Source organism: Neodiprion pinetum, chromosome 1, assembly GCF_021155775.2.
Source record: "Neodiprion pinetum isolate iyNeoPine1 chromosome 1, iyNeoPine1.2, whole genome shotgun sequence".
NCBI lineage: Eukaryota > Metazoa > Arthropoda > Insecta > Hymenoptera > Diprionidae > Neodiprion > Neodiprion pinetum.
In genome coordinates, this window is record NC_060232.1 from 37,415,660 (window position 1) to 37,433,727 (window position 18,068).

Sequence of the window (18,068 nt, forward strand, 5' to 3'; positions counted from 1 at the left end):
TTGAATCTGATTGGCAAAATCAAAATTTAATATGTCCGAAGGTTTGTGAAACGTTAGATTAATTGTAGGTACATAAATTGTCGATCTAAAGTCTTCGATGTTCTTGTACAAGAAATTGAAATTTTCACTGAAATTCGTTGAGAATGATATGAAAAATAAAGATATGTTTCGTGACATTTTCATTTTCACGATTGAATTGAAACTGTTTTATCGGACGTACGAAGCTATTTTTTCGTCAAATAAAACAACGTTGTAGTGAAATGTGGAAAATTTGAATTCTGTAATCAAGTGTAGTACAAATATTTCAAATTATCGACGAGGAGTAACAAAAAAACAAAGAAACAAAAAACAATCGAACCTCCTTTAGATTCTTCTAAAATTCAAATCATACGAGGTTTACGCAGAGCTAAAATCTGTGGTTATTCCTCTTAGATATAATTATATATACCTATATATCATTACTTGGCTGGCTGCGGTAATCTCGAAAATAATTACGCGCATATGCCCGTTAGAAACTTGTCCAAAACATGCAATATAACGCCGCAGGCAAGAAGTTGAACTTCGGGTCGTAAGATAGCCAAGTTTATTGTTTGTCCTGTGCTGCATACGAGGAAGTTCCGCCTACTGTGACTGAGATATCATACAAACAGAGGTCTAATAAACTTACTCGCATACCTATCTGTAATACACGTAAAATAGTTTACCTGCAGCTAGAATTCACTGTGCGAAATATGCGGAGATCTCACTTTAAACACAATGGGCCCGGTGTCTCAAATAAAAAAACATACATCTTTCATAGATTGACACAAATTCACCATGTAACGATCGAGAAATGAAATTTCGCTAGATTATTATTTCCCCGCTACTGTTATTTAAGTAGTATTATTCTATTATTTAATACAGTCACTCTCGCTGTACGAAGCGGATGAATTTAATATGCTATTATCGACATTTCGGTCAATTACTATGGTAAGGGTATATGTGATTTAGATGGATTACCGACGGAGCGAAAAGCACTACCGATAAGTATCTGTTTTACTGACGGTCGATAAATCGCAGATAACCATCAGAGCGATACTTTGTTCGGAAAGCGAACAACTGACTTTTCTCCAGTAAGTGAGACGCCAGTTACAGTCGGCAAAACAGATTTCGCGGTACGGAATATCGGCAAACAATAAATTGAATTTATAATCGTGTAGAAACAGTCAAATCCCAAAGACATGTCAGGCGTTTTACGTAGAAAGGATAAAAACGAAAGTGGAATATCAGATTTTTTCTGAAAATTCTTTGCAACGAAATATTCGTTTATGTTTATTGCATTGTCAACATTCGCGTGTTACATCATAAATAACCGCAGTGTGTTTCAGAGCCCCAAATTACGACAGTAATCAATTGAATACGAACGATATAATATATTTTATAGACTAGTCGATGCAACGTAAAATCAAAGAGTTATAATTCTGCATAATGAATGCAATAATTTAATTTGAAACTATTAATACAAAAAACCGAACATTTTTCAGCCCAACAAAGTAAAAAGCTCCCTTAAAATTCATTCAATTCGTTGCGTCGTCAACATACATCCGTATAATGATACGAGAATCAAACAAATAAAAAAAAAAAAAATAATAAAAATAATCATTATCCACTTTACTCATTTCGCCTGTCATTTCCGCACATTACTGTAAATAAATAAAGAAAATAAATAAAAAAAAACAACGAAATAAAGAATGTGTCCGAAAACTGCTCGTCACTTCATACCTTACTGAACAATAACAATAACAATACACACGCAAAGATACAATTCCGGTGATCTAGCTGCAGGGTTATTGTATAATTCAACAATATATATCGCATGGCGTGTAAATAATGCACACGATACAATTGAATAACACGACGACAAAGTTATAATGACTGAACGTGAACGTGGAATTGATTCAACGAAAGATAAGGATGAAAAACGAAAAAGAAATAAAATGAACCGACACAAGTTTTCATACCGCAGAAAATGTGCAACGTACTTTATAGGTTCGTAAAAATGTACCATATATATATATATATATGTATCATGTATCATGTGTTTAGAAAGCGAAGCGATATATATATACAGGCATGTGCTCAATGTTACACAATTCGCAACGGGGTATCGCTCTGTAAGAGTCAAGGTCAATTATCGACCCTAAAATTAAAGCACGTCCGTGCGGAAAATTGGTAAGGATATTTAAGGATGTACTGGTTATACATTATCAACCAAAAGTGAGTGTCGTCGACGATATTGAATACCTTATGATAAGATAGGTATGGGAAAAAAATTAACCGCAATAAATACGATGTGAAAATCAAATTTCAACAATAATAATACCTAAAAGTTGTCGATAAATTGTTCAGGGAATGTTTTTTTTTTTCAGTCATGTGAAATAAATTCGTTGATTTTTCGGAAGACACGTGAATTTTTAAAAGAATTATCTCATTATTTTGAAATATACGTCTTCGAAGATTTTTCAAATTCTGAAAAATGGCTGAAAAATTTTCAACTTTAGATACGTTTTCGTAAAAAAACGTTGTGGGTACATTACATTACAGTAATTTTCACTATATTAATTGAGAATGAGTATTTTGTTTTTTTTTTACAACCGGATACGTATATTTTTCTCTTCAATCAATGTATTGTACCAAGGCAATGATTTGTGTCGCACTTTTTTTGCGCAGTGTCTTTTTATTTTCCTAACGATAAAATATCGCTTACAAAAATTTCTACACAGCAATTTCTTTTAAATGAAATATTCGTTGTTTCCAGTGTGTATAATCATAACTTTTTCAAGTGCGTATAATCCACCTATTGGAACAATATTAATACAAGAGGCAGCGTTTCAAAGCTTAATAATCGACAGTATATTTCGCTGTGGCTTTATAATTGAGATTAATTACATGCAATTACGTGTACTTGAAGCGTATAACAGTTATAACTTGAAGTACGACAATGGTGCTGTTGCAGATTAGTAAACTTGTGACACGTATAAGGTATTCCACCCCAAACTGACCGCCGTCGCCGCCATCGGCAATTTTTGTTTATTTTCAAGTATGAAGTAGTGTCTGCACAAACAAAAAAAAAAAAAAAACATCCTTTGACAAGCGTATTCGGTTCGATTATATTATACATATTATGTTATAAATTTCCATACAGAAGAATCGATTTATTTTTTCCAAATACTATGAAACAAAATACTTACAGAGAATTTGGAAACTTCAAAAAATAACACGAGTCAAGTTTTTTTTATCGTTTGCATTAATGATTATTAAAAGTGTGCGAAAACGATATTTACGAAACCGGAAATGATTATTTACACAATCGAACGCGGTTTATCGCGAGTTTCGAATATAGCCTATATATCGCTGCAGCGAATTGGAATTATAAATTTGCATTATAACGAGTAAATATAGATATATTCGCATTGCGTTATACGTGCATTGTACAAGAAACGTGAGCAATATTATAAGCGATGAATGAAAAACGTAATCAAACAATATGTGTAATATTATAAGTTATGTAGCAGATACGGTATTGATTTCAAAATTATATATTCATATATGTATTATAAACCTGGTCCCTGATGATAAAGTGTAATAGTATATTAACGAGTACGTGACGACGCTGATGATACGGCGGTGTGAAAAAAGAAAAATTTGTGATATTCCCGGTGGGCACACGCTTAGATATATAATTAATGATCGAGTCAATTTTCATTGAAGTAAGATAGTTTTACGTACATTGATACATTGATTTGTTTAGATTATACGTGAATTAATCGCAAGGGAAAAACTGAATGATTTTTGCGTAAAATCGAAATTTTATATAACAATATTATCTGCACTTGACTTTTAGGACGATGTATGATATAATATGAAGTATCGGTACAGAAGAAGAATATACGTAACAGAGATTAAATCAAGTAAATTGCTATCAGAGAAAAGCGGTGAAAACTCAATTCAATAAACAATTTTGATGACGGGTAAACTCTCTGATGGACATCGGTGCTTTGAGACAGATTTTGAACAAACGTTGTACAATTTCCAAGTTAAAGATGAATAAAAAATTAAAAATAATAAAAAGTAACAACAAATTTCGTAGAGCAATGTTAACGGGATTCTTGAAATTCTTTCCAATATTGCTGATCGGTTCAGGCAGCATTGATTGTTATAAAATGAGTAAATAAGCAGTGAGTCAGCAGTTCGGCGAAACGGAAATTAAAAGAAAAAAGTTTTAACAGTCGAACGAACGTTAATAAGAAGCTGAATTAGCTACGACCTTCGCTCGATTGGATTCTGTAGCTGCTACAAAGACGAAGAAGAAGAAGAAGAAGAAGAAGAAGAAGAAGAAGAAGAAGAAGAGGAGAAGAAGAGGAGAAGCTGGAGCAGCTATAAGCTCAAGGATTCGACGGTGGTGATCGAGTGTGAGCAAGATATAAAAGAAAGTCAAGGACTGTTGGGAGAAGTGAACGAGGTATAGACGCGAGAGTGAGGAGAAGTGGAAATTCTTGAGTGAAAGGAAAATAGTCGGAGGATTATACGAATGAAACGGGATCGAGTGATAACAATTATCGTATGTAGAATAATTGTGATAAAATCGTACCACTGATCCGCGTTATGGAGAAGCGAGAAAAAAAGCAATACGTACACCGAAAGAAATTTTTAGTTACGGTTACCGCTCAGTCCTTGACTAATTTCATTTTTTATCGCAATCGAAAAATATAGTTCTAGGTAGAAAATGAAAATTAGTTTTCTTGCGTAAAGAAGACTTCAATAATAACTCGCTCAATTTTTTCCTTGTGTCTGTCGAATTATAACAAGCTCATTAAATAACCGAACAAATAAGTACTGCAAGTGTATAATTATAAATTCGACTGATCGGAGTTTGTTCATTTGTTAAAAACAAGTCGGAAACTTTATTCCGACTGACCGAACCGAAATATATCAGATTAATCTTATCTGATATGTTCACATGTTATAACGATCGTTGAGTGAATATTGATTAATTCTACCAACTATTCAACTATAATACATATAATACACGTACTAATTTACGTTCAAACAATCATCAATAATAAAAATATATGAAATGAACAAAAAAAAAAAAAAAGATTTGCAAATAAATTTGTAAGATTTTTGAAATTCTCATTCAAACAATATATCCGTATAACTTGTACCAGTTCTCTACAATCCTACATACGGCAGAGTTTCAGTTTCTTTCGCAAGGCTTGACCTTAATTACTGCACATATCCGCGCGGTTCTGCGCATGCTGCTGGATGACATAAATATACCTTCGCATAGTTGTAAAAATAAGTCTCTTCCGTGTTTAGAAATAGGAGTACGCTAAGCGCGAAGTCGTTACAACATCTCCCAAATAACTGCCTTCTTTTAATTCCCAAAAATTGACAAAAGTAAGGCGTCGCACGTGCACGTAAATTTATACGACACGCGATTAAATTTTCTTCAGCAATTCCACCACCTGTCTCGTATATGCAAGAATACGCGCTCCAATTCTCACCCAAACCAACGAGGAAACGAGTTTTCTCAACCGAGTATAATTTCTCTCTTAGATTCTAGAATCTAGACGACTGTGAAATGTTCCAACGCTTATTATAAATAATACGCGCATGCGGTTCACTGCAGTATCCGCGTAAGACTTTGTTCCGCATCAAGACGTTTTTAAGTGGGACAAAAATTTGTTTGAAAAAATTAAATCAACAAATTTTTATTACACACGAGATGTTGCATAGGATTATAAATAAACCAAGACGCCGGATATTCGATATTTATACGTTATATAATTGTACGAAAATAGAATCGGAACCTGCACCGAGAGAAATTTTTGTACTCGTTTTTACCACTATTTTTTCGTTCGTTCCTCAATTGGAAAAACAATAAATCGTTTTCAAAAAACAACTTCGTTTGTACTCGTTTCTACCAACTTTGTTTTGTTTTTCACCTCGACCGAAAAAAACGGACTCGTTTTTTGATTTTACGACAACCAAACTTTTCTATTTTCAAATATGACAGAATTCCGCCAACAAAGATCGCTTCGCTGAATTATTATGATTAATTTTGAAAAAACAGAAGAGTCAATTTTACGAAAAATCAAAAAACGACTCCATCTTTTTTCGGGCCGAAATAAAAACCAAAAGAAAAGTTGTATGAACGGATACAAACGATTCTGAAACAAATCCCATTGTAAAAAAAAAAAAAAAACGAACGAAAATTTGAAAAGTAGGCTGCGAGTCATTTTTTGAAAACACCACATCTTTTTTCCATTTGAGTTTATAAACGAAAAAAAAAAATGGTCCGACGTAAGCTTTGGAAATTTCGGTCTTCTCCAAAATCGGGTGCCAGATTCTCTGTGCAAATCTGCAATACAACTGGCTTAAACGAATGACAGACGTTTTGTACGTTTGGTGCAAGCATGAGCAGCAGCGGTAGTAACGAACGAAAATTTTACTGCTTCTTCGTTTGTCTGCCGACGTTTTATGAGGTAATATATTTGTGTCGAGCAATGCTGATAGCTAAACGGTTAAACACGCGTCGCGTGAACCGCTGCTGGAATAATAAAATACGCCAAGTGCACTCGTGCAATGAATTACAGAGTTGAAGGTGTCATTGTTCGACATAAATATTTCGAGGTCTGGGTCAAACTCGGGTCGGTATAAATTTCTCTGACACATTGATAGGTGGGATATTTTTAATTTGAAAAAAATGTCCCGCTTCCCTCGTAAAAATACAATCATGTTGTGTAAATCAAGCCGGAGAAACAGTTTTTTCGCGATACTTTTCACGACGGTGAAAATGGAAGAGTCCGTCGTTTCGTCCGAGAAACTTCAGCGATGATCTAGAAAATGGGTGAGTGAAAAATCTGATAAAAATAGATACGCGAACTGGGAAAAATATAATCGTTTGTTTAGAAAAAGTAATAAAGAAGCAAAAGTATAAGTTTGTCGGTTGAAAATTGAGTATCGATTAATTTCCTGTAGAACCGAAAGTTCGAATTGAACGGAACACGGTAATTTTTCATGCTCATCGGTTGATTGTATAATTCTGTAAGTTCCCAATTTTTACATCGAGCCGATTCCGTGATCATCGCGGAATTTTTTCAGGACAAATCGATGGACCGACATTTTTCTAAGAACATATGTTTTTCGGATTTTAGAAGTTCGAAAAGATAAAGATTCGTTGAAATCAGGCGCAGTGATTGGAAAGGTGATAATAAAAAGTAAAAAATGGGCTTCAAGTTTCAAGTTGCTCGGATAATTTTATGAGAAAATAACCGATACTTACAATTAAATATTTACTACACAGATTACATTAATATTAAAAATCTCAAATTTGGCACACGCTTTATCAGCATTATGACGTGTGAACTGCAACTTTGGCCGACATTTTGAGCGGTAATCGAGAAACTCAAAGAGTTGTAAACACTAAATTTCATTATCTTTATAAATTGTCCAAGTAGATAAATCACAGCTTAAAAAAATCAGCAAAAATTGCATATATACATAAATAGTTACATGTTTTATATTTAGCACTCACCTTTATTCAGAAGAAAGAAGCAGCAGAATAGGAGATATAAAAAGACGAATAGGGAAAAGTGAACTGCAGCACCATCTCGCCGATGGGTTCGATATATTATCTAAACATGTGTCTTCAATTATTTTTTTTTTTTTTTAATCTTCTTTACGGTGAAAAAAACTGCCTTCGTATTTTTTTTTTTTTTTTTTTTTTTTTTTTTTAGTTTCAATTTAATTTTTAGAAGTTACGATTCGACTGCCACGTTCTTTTTTTCTGCTTCATCAGTTTTCGGAATATTTCTGAGGCCACGTTTTATACCCGCGTGATGATCACACCACTTAATGGTAATATTTGAAAACAATATATATATATAAAAAAAAAAAAAGTAAATTAAGCGAAGGAAAGAAATAGTTTTAGTTTCGAATTTTAATCAATTGTAAGAGACAATCGTCGCGGCACGAGGAGGTTAACATAAACGACGGATAACCGATGATTGTATTATACTTTTACGGCTACTTTGAACTACTTTATTTCACATCTATATTGTAAGCAAAATAGTTACGACGTGTTAAATCCGGAATTGAAAATGAGGATTTATACTCTTGTTGTTAAATGGTAAAATAAAAAAAAGATTATACGGGGAAAAACAAAAAAAAAAAACAAGAAACGCGCAATTAGATAAATTGCCTCCGTTTGTTTTTAATAATCCCACAGCAGCAGCGGCAAGAGCATCGCAGTTTTTTTAAATATCATCCAAAGTCACGGACATCTGAAAAATGGATAAGAAAAAAATAAAATTAATAATGAATTATGTAATGTTATTAATATATAAGAAGTTATAATTTACAGTGAGGATATATTTTTGTTATATTTCATTGCTTTCGATAGTACTGTGAAAAAAAAAAAAAAAAAAACAACCCACTTTATACGATTATAAGTTATAAATTTTAACGATCGAATTCTATCGTATAACAGAGACATATAACGTAATTGAATATACGAAAAAAAGAAAAAAAATTACTTGAAAAATAATTTTCTGCAGACGAACGAATCGCGAACTTAACTGCAAAGTCAGTACTTGAGTTGATATTTAATTATAAAGTATAACAGAAGCAGGCTTCGTTCCATTAAATTTGCCATTAAAAATTGAAACTTCTTAATAGTTCGATTGAAAAGTGATTACGATTTATAAAATTGCTCCCCATCTCTTGTCCAAATATCTGTAAGGTCTTTTTTTCTTTTTCTTTTCCTTCAAATTTAGTAACGGTTTTTTTCAATACTCCACAATAGCTGCTCGGTAACTTTCCTATTGAAATTTAACATTTTTTTTTTTCAATCTAACATATTACAAGACAATTGATACAATAACGATGAAAATGAATCTGCACGTCCCTGATATTATTCCCAGGACACGTTATATATTATATACGCAAACATAACTAGCACATCAAGTGAGTAAAACTGAGAGTGGCGACAGAGATATTAATTCTGATACGAGCGACAATGATAAGCTGGACGAGGGCAATAGAAATTGCCCTGAGAGTGAATTAATTATCGTAAGCGGAAGGAAGTTGCAGAAACAAGAGCTGCAGTTCATACATTTATGTACCACGATAGACGAGACTGAAGTTGGTAACGTTATCGTAACGAAACATTGATGATAATACGACTATTTTCTCAAATCTTTACAATGATTTTCAACCAACTAAGGATTTCGAAATGTGAGTGAAAAATTACGATCATACACGTGCTTTTTACACAACGAGGAATATTATAATATGCCGACGATAAAACTCACGATAAAACCTTATCTGCGCACAATCACGTCGTATTTTTTACGTATGTGTACATTTTTTTTTTATTTTTCATATCGACTTTGCAAACACAAACAACGCAATCAACTTTGGAGAGAGAAAAAAAAAAAAAAAAAAAAAAAAAACAGCATACAGTGAAAGTAAGAAATAATAAAATGTACGATAAGAAAGTGGCTGATATACGAGGGGAAAAAAAAAAAAACCGATAGGAAACAATAAATAACAGAAACAAGGAATAAAAGAAACAAATATAATTGATGCAGGTTCTTTCTACGATCGTTGCGATTAGCAGGAATAAAAAAAAAAAGACTAATCTGAAGATTCCGTTTCCGTTTTACATCCATGCAACTGTGATGTAGAAACTATCGTTGCGCATTTCTTTCAACTGTTATTGTGTTACTTTCTCAGATTATTGATAGGAAAGAAAAAAGAGAAAAAAAAACAAACTAAACAGCCACAAAAAAGGTAGTAAAACTATAACGATTTTTTAGTACCTAGGTAAATGAAAAATGACTGTCATTCTGCATATTTATGTGCAGCGCATTAAACACGCGGTAGTGTAGAATATAAATAATATTTATGTGTGTAATACAAGGTATGTACATACACTTACTATAATCGTGTATGCAGATGTAATAATCCAGTAACAAGTTGTCGAGTAATTTAAACGGTTGCAATATGTACGTTACATACACATTAGTTTAGTCTCGTTAGTTCGCGTTGGTACGCATAAAGTGATGAGTATAGTGAATGTTTGTCGTCGGTAAGTTGAATATTTATAATACGTGTGTATTTGTATTTGCAAAACACGCGGCAAAGAAAAAAAAGTGCGTAAAAAATAAAAAAAAACAAAGACGAAGAACGATTTTAATACCGGGCAATATAGCGAGCCAAAATTTCAAATTTGATCGAATACGGTAAAAAAGAAAAAAACTTTGCGCGGAAGTTTTTGGGGTCGCTGATTGGATTTGCCATACTGAATTATCAAAATCTGATTTCAGATTCGTAATCACCGACCTGAAAAACATCTGGACAGAATTTTTTCCCCGCACTTGACCAAATTTGTTTAAATTAATTATTAAATGTTTAAATTAAAAAATTTCCGATACATATAATTTTACAACGACTTTGAAGGAGTTACGATTTCAAAATATACGGTTTATCGAATTTCAAACAATTCACAACGACGTGTCCAGCTTCGAAATTATGAATTTATTTATAGAGAGCACCCGAAAAGCGTTCCAAACATTTTTATTCGCAAGTTGTTTCCCGATCAGGTATTTTTTAAATACTTCTTCCAGGACTAAAATCTATTGCATTAACGCATTTGCTGGTGGAAAAAAACCCGAACGATCATCCAATGTGTGTGGGTGTGTGTGAGAATACGTAGAGATAAAAACATAGCGAGTGTAGACAAACTGCGGGGTTTCCGACTTCGGTTTATTTTCGACGATAGGTTACAATATCGTAGTCAGCCAGCTACAGAGACGTTATCAAGCATTAGCTCGGCTGGCCTAGATAATTTTACCGAAAGTTGAAAATCGACCGTACATATTTCCTATACTTGAAATTTGTCGCGAGAGGCACATTTCAGACTTGCGTGTGTGAGACTTGTTACACGTGCACATTACACATCTGTATCGTCGTACGTTACATTTGCCAATTAGAAGGACACAGCCGTTCATTTTAAATGATGCGAAGGAATCGCATTGATATTTAAGCGAGAAAAATTAATCGTTAATTTTTCAACTCACCTGAAAATTTTCGACATTTTACTCCTTCTAGCATACATATTCCGTCAAGTTATCCAGAGACGAAATTATTCATCAATAAAATAGAGTTTGATTTCGTTCGAGTCAAGATAAGAATATCATACCGAACAAACGTGAATGAAATAAAACATCGTCAAGAAGTGTTTCAAATTATCTGGAATATCTGTAGAATATAAATATTACCGCCGACCGTCTATCTTTATCGGTTTTAATTTCTATACAAAAATTTTATTCACGCGCGATATTTTCTATTTTTACTTTTTATATTTAAAGACTGAATATATTCATTTTTTTTTTTTGTTTTCTCGTCAGAAAGAGCGTCGCGAGGAACGAGTGAGGAGAAACAAAAAAAAAAACGAAATTTACATCGTCACTCCCAAGTATACATGGGTATTATTGTAAGGGACAGTTTAATTGTTTCTTCCGCCGTGACGAAGCTTCGGTATAATAATACGTGATGCGGTGCAGAGACTGTTTCGTCACGCTTAGCTTCGCTTCCTTGAAGCCGAAGGCACGCAGCAAACAATTCTAACAATAACCGATTAATCTAAGAGCTAATATATTTTACGTATGTATATATTTATAAAAATCAGTATGGAAACTATGTACATTTCTTAACTGTAGAGAACAGGCGATCGAATATATAACAGATAAAAATCTTTCTTCTTCTTCTACTTTGTTCGAACGAATTAATATTTGAACAGAAACCAAAAAAAAAAAAAAATTCGTGTTCGTTGTTAATTTCCTACGCTGCAAGTATTTCGCTACTTTTTCTTTCTCTCTTTGTCCTCTCATCCTCCAGCAAAGCGGACTATATTACGCATTTGCCATCTCCCGTTGAAATAAGTTTGCTGTCCATTGCGACAGCAACGACGGCGAGTAATGACCCCATAATATAACGACGCGTGAATTCCTGTATATATTCACTGTCGTCGTGAGTTCGTACACTCGAAAACGTTGAATACTAGTAAACGAGGGCATGGCAGTTTCACGGCCAGATCGATTCAGCTTTTTCCCCAAATCACGTGGCGTCAGGTTGGTCAGACTGCACTCGGACTCGATCCTCCATCTTGAGCTAACCGACCGACGCTAACCTCAAAACTCGGATGGTAAGGTAGAGAGAAGAGATGACTCGAAGTTTGACTTTGCAGATTGATAAAATCCGTGTATAATGTAATACAGTAAATACTGGATGAGAATGAATAAAATGACGAAAAGTTGAACCAAATTAAATTAAATAAATTTCAGACTATAACGTCTTGACGTTGGTAGAACATTCTTCTCGATTTTCTTCCAAGTTTGATATTGTACGATACAAGCATCAGAGTTGTAACGCATATTGTCAAGAGGTGAGACTTCAATTTATGTCCAAGTCCACCACGACGTTGTCGAACTTTTCTTCGCCCATGAAATTCTTCGCTGCGACAAGCGATATTGATCAGGATCCCCGTCTGTTCTTCAAATGCGTTTCAACTCTGCAGCATGTGACCGTTTCATAAAAAACACTTATAATTAAAGCAGAAACTTTTGACTACAATGTATTAGTAAGATCCAATAAAATAAAAAAAAATTAAACACAAAAGAATCAACAAAGTCCAACGTCCATTGACGGCAAAAAATTCATCGGTGCAAAGTTGCAGCAACAACAACAACAACAACAACAACAACAACAACAAAAAACGCATGTATGTATGTCTTTCTAAGAAACGAGACTTTTGGGTATTCCCGATAGACCCGACATCCGTTTCGCATGAACCAACAAATCGAGTTGAGAAAGAAACCTTCCGTCCAAGTTTTCCTCTCTTCTCCGTCATCGTCCGCGTGAAACCTTCGTCAACGAGGAAAATAGTTTCGGGGCGGTTAGCGTCCTGCTAGACAGACTGACACGTCCTTTGGAAGGATCTTTGAGGCCACTTTGAGTAGCGGACAAATTCAATGCCTCCGAGTGTACATCTGCTGTTACTGTCCCAGTGGACGACCGTTGTTGTTTCATAAGCTTAGAAGATCACATAGAGTGACACATAATAATAGTTTACCATATAGTGTAAGTATAGAACGTCAGCTATTGAAATATATTTTTAAACTCGATTCTTTTCAGATCATGCGCGTTTTTAGCGCTCTTCAAAATAATTCGTACACTGTAACTGAGAAGTAAAAATCACTGACAAATTTCTTTATAAAATTATACAATTTTTAAAGTATTATTCCCACCACCTAGAAGTGTTTTTTTGAATTTTGAGGCGCAATTACTTGCAACTTTTGTAAAAGCTTAAAACAAATCTTCGACTCTCGAACAAAAGCATATTGAAATCATTGCGTGATGGGTGAAAATTTGATTTTGTATAAAATTTGGTAAAAAAGAATAAATTTTACCTCGTACATGATTTGAAAATGTTTGTTACTGAGCGTGCGTAAAAAAAAAGTGAAAAATGTTTGTATACATTAGAAAAAAAAAACCAAAAAAAAACCGTCTCTGGCATTTGATTTTTGTTATTCGGAAATGTCCAAAGTGCCAAAATGAATGTAAAAGAAATTATTTACAGGAGCGATCCCAAAATCAAAAAAAAAAAAAAAAAAAAATTATGCTGAACATAAAAAGGTTTAAATATTCGTAACGATTAGAAAAGATGTAAACAAATTAAAAATGGTAAGGCATTTAATTTTTTATGAAAGTCCCCACATATTGTTGTAAAAAAGTTTTATCATAAAATCGTTATCTCTACGTTATGTTTTCGATGATAACTAATTTAAAAAATGAAGAAATTAGGAATACCATATACGGCTCAACTTAGTCTCGATTTTTTGCATCGTTTGATACATAGATAAACCAATCTGAGTTCTTTGACATAAATAATTTCGCAACCGTTTCACATTAGCACACGTGTAAAGTAGCAGACAGATTCAATATAGAAATTCGTTAGCACGTTTGGAACCTTGTAAGCATAAAAAAGCTAAAGAGAAATACGAAACCTGAAGAAGTGGCGATGTAAATAGACTTCTCAATTTCAATCCTCTAAAATAATAACGAATTTTTTCATCATAACTCTCGTATCGTTGGGAATTGTAAAACGGGCAGATATTTATTGTTCTTTCCAATTATCTTCTGGGCCAAGCTTTATATATATATATATATGTGTGTGTGTGTGTGTGTGTAACACTCGAAAGTTGTTATCTGTGTATTATACATTAATACAGTAACCACATAAGGCAGTACCACACAATTTTACGAGAGTAATTCGGGCAAGCATACTGTGTGTATAAATATATATGTATGCACAATTAATATAATTCCAATTTTGTAAATGCATAAGAGAATTATATGTATAAATCATTGACCTCGTGGCACACTGGGAAAAAAATTAACAACATTTACTCGCCACGCTAGGTGAAGCGCGATAAGAAAATCTCTGTGCGGGAACATACACCAAAGGAAGAATCAGCAAGACGACATATCCGGTATGACAAATCTAATAATATCAACGGATATTTAAAAGTAGTAGTATAATTCAGAAACAGCGTATATGTATTATTATTGTATTACGATTACGCAGAAAAGGTTGACAGATAGAGAAACGTGCGATACAGTTTACTCCTCTTTTTTTCTTCTTAAAATATCGCGATTTCTTCAGTTTCCGGACAGCTGTTATACACGAACAATTGTCAGCATATTGAAACAACACCAAAACAGAGAGAGTAGCGAGGAAATAATCCGTTCGCAACGATACAACGAATGCCTGCAGAGTAGAAGAAAAGAGGCGAGATGATAAAGATAGTATAAAATGTGTGTGCGTATTATCTTTAACGGTTTAGAATAACTTCTGTAACGTACACCATATATACGACAATACAACAATTATTCAAACAAGCAGTGACTGTGTAGATCAGCATTGTATGTACGTACATCATACGCAACGTTTAACGATTATGCAATGAAATCGTTTGCAGGACTGTAATTTAAAAAGTATGAAAAATAGTGCTGAACGTGTTAGATTTATCCTTGGGCATGTCCTACGTAACAGCACGCTTAGAAGACTTCGTGTTCGTCGTCGTGTAATAAGATATAGATTTGCGCGAGATTTAACTATGATAGGTATGCAACAGAAGCCTGCTGACTTCGTACGGATTATAGTCGAAGGAATATAGAAAGAAACACGGGTACCTAAGTTATAAAAAGAGACCGCAGCACAACGTAACGCAGATATTTTTATTTGTATTTTTATTCCATGAGAGAGAGAGAGAGAGTGAGAGGAAGAGAGAAAAATCTCGAACATTCGATCTGTATGTACGTTGTACTTTCAATTCTTTCACTCCCTGATTATTATTTTTCTCTGATTCACTGTATAAAATACCTTCCTCTTTCATATTCCAAATTATATTATACGTGTAGTAATTTATCAAAGAGTTGATTTTATCAAGGACGCGTAAGTGAGTTCGGGAGCTAATTCAAGTACATTTTACGGAACTGCTCCTGAGCGAGAGGAGATGAAAAGATGACGAAGAAAGGATTTCAAACAAAATATACTTATTTGTGGTTATTCGTTTTGTGAAGAGAGTAAAAATCACAGAATTGGCGTTGCGATACTACAGCAGCAGATATGGATAATGAGATAATTAATAACGGCGTGTCTGTGACAAAGACTTCATCGTTACAGGAATCAGGAAGCTGAAGTTAGTAACGTTAATGTATCGATGCGTTGAAACAAAAATTACTATTTTGCACCTATAGAATACCTGAAGAAGTTGGATTTACGAAATCTGAGTTTGCTGATGCTTTATTAACGGTTTGCTAAACTGCAGGTAATCCTAAAGTTGCAAAGTAACGATTTTTTCCAACAATGCATCAGTACATTAACGTTGCAAACTTCAGCCTGATCAGGAATCAAGAATTTCTTTTAACGTCTGATCACGAATCTAGTCGTTAAACGCCTAGCGTCGTGTGTTCAAATATACCCAAAACCTCAAACTTTCTATTCTCATTTTTCGTTTCCAAGTTTCTGGTATAATATATAGGTACAAAATTGAACCTCAAATATGTTTGGTACTACTAAACCGCAAACCTGGTTCCTAGGAACATGAATATCAGATGACTTCGCGGATATTCTCAGTTAAAACCAGTTACCAGTTTCGTCCGAATCACTCCGAGAATATTCGCCCACATCTAATTTATTACCTTATTATACATACGATATGTTACCGATGCACAAACGAGTTTTAAGTTTAAAAACATCGAGCTTGAATCGTTCCAAAGCGAAATAGTCGCAGTCGGATGAATCGGTAAGGATAACAAATGAGCTACGACTTCGTACTTAATTTGAATCGGCAAATCCGCCCCGAAGTGAGAAACAAAACAAAATAAAATGAGGATCAGAGAAAAAAAAAAAAGAAAAAAGATGAAAATCGACAACGGTCTGCGAGAGATTTATAAATCAGTATTAGCAACCACGCATCACTCATCCACCTGACCTAAAATGAAGCGAAATGTCCGTTTTATACCGTCAGCTGTCGGCCGACGGTGGCCGTTTCTTCTCTATTGATTGGTAGCTATTGAAGCAGCAGCAGCACCATCACCCCGTACACGCGCCGAGTGCTTAGAGGTTAGGTTTGGTTAGGTTGGGTTAGGTGAGGCGAGGTGAGGTGAGGTTGAGTAACGCCGAGCTGCGAGTAGCCAAGTAAGAAGTACGTACGAAATGAATACCGCCTCGGTCATTAGCGGGGTCGCAACCTCACTAACGCCGATGGCAGGTGATGTAAAAAAAAAAAAAAAAACACAAGGTTTCCAGGGCAACGAACAGCCGAGAATCACGGGAGATTCGAAACACGGCGAAAGCGTCGGTCTGCCGAATGGAGATAAGGAAACCGAAAAAAACAAAAAAAAAAAGACGTACGGATAGCGCGTGAGTAAACAAAGTAAATCGAGGTACGTACGTACGCATGTATGTACGTATGTATGTATGCAACTGTGTACTCACCCTAACCCTGAAGTTGCGAAGAGGGAAAGCGAAGCCTCGTAGTCGCAGCGAGAGAAACGAATGTGAAACGCAGCGTGAGATGGAGGCTCCTATTTTAGCCTACAACCAAGGCCGATTCCCCCTGAGATGTTATAATCCACCGTCGACGAACGTATCGACGAACAGCACAACCGAAGAAACGACCGACCGCTTTTCTTATCAATGCAATAGTGTAATAGCATTTACTAAAACAACAACAGTGCGTACGGTCACTGTACGATTACCACGCGTGCGTAGGCGGCGACACACGCGATTCAATCAAATTTAGTTTGCAGGTACAAAGCGAACGGATAGACTCGGAACACTCGGAGCAGTCTCCGCGAGAGCGACGAAGGGTTTTAATAATCTAATCCGCCGGTGTTTACACGCCCTGATCGAACTCGGACAAACGAGGTTGCTGTCTCTCCTCAGGATCTCGGTGAGAGAAATCGAACGTAACGGTAATAAGCGCAACGCTCGGCAGCTCGGGACAAGAACTTTTCACCAAAGAAGAGGGGCGCACGTAACAATCTCCTCGATTCAAACTCCCCGACTGATTTGATTCTTCGTTTGACAGCGCGGCCTGATCTCGAGCGACGCTGCCTCGCGTTCTTCGCGCTATCTGTCGGCCGAATTTACAACCATCTTTGTGTCGCTCTCACGCATCAATCTTCACGCCAGCAACAGCGATGCCGTTGATGTGTCCGAGGGCTAGCGAATATTGACGACACCTGTGTCAACAGCTGTGTGTCGACTCGACGAAATATCGAGAAATCGAGACGAACTGTATCGCATCAAGTTTCGCTCCTCGATGTTTTATCAACTTCTCCACACTCTCGTCTCAACTTCGCTCAACTCACTCTCTGTCGGATCTTCGAATTACGCCACCGCGCGGAGATCGATTTAAAGATTCGCGTTATATTATAAATTAATATGT

General features: G+C 35.1%; 1 protein-coding gene across 4 annotated transcripts in view; it reads right to left on the bottom strand.

The window, feature by feature from the left end:
- fdl (fused lobes) overlaps positions 1-17,768 on the bottom strand; it is a 65,340-nt gene extending 47,572 nt beyond the window's left edge. For 2 of the 4 annotated variants that reach the window (XM_046630323.2, XM_046630342.2), the window contains exons 1-2: positions 17,114-17,762; positions 7,580-8,327 (exon numbers count right to left, since the gene is read on the bottom strand). The gene's annotated coding sequence lies outside the window, so the exon portion shown is untranslated. Of the gene's footprint in view, positions 1-7,579; positions 8,328-17,113 lie in introns of all 4 variants that reach the window. The other 2 variants (XM_046630333.2, XM_046630305.2) reach the window with 2 other exon arrangements.
- Between the last annotated feature and the right edge of the window lie 300 nt (positions 17,769-18,068).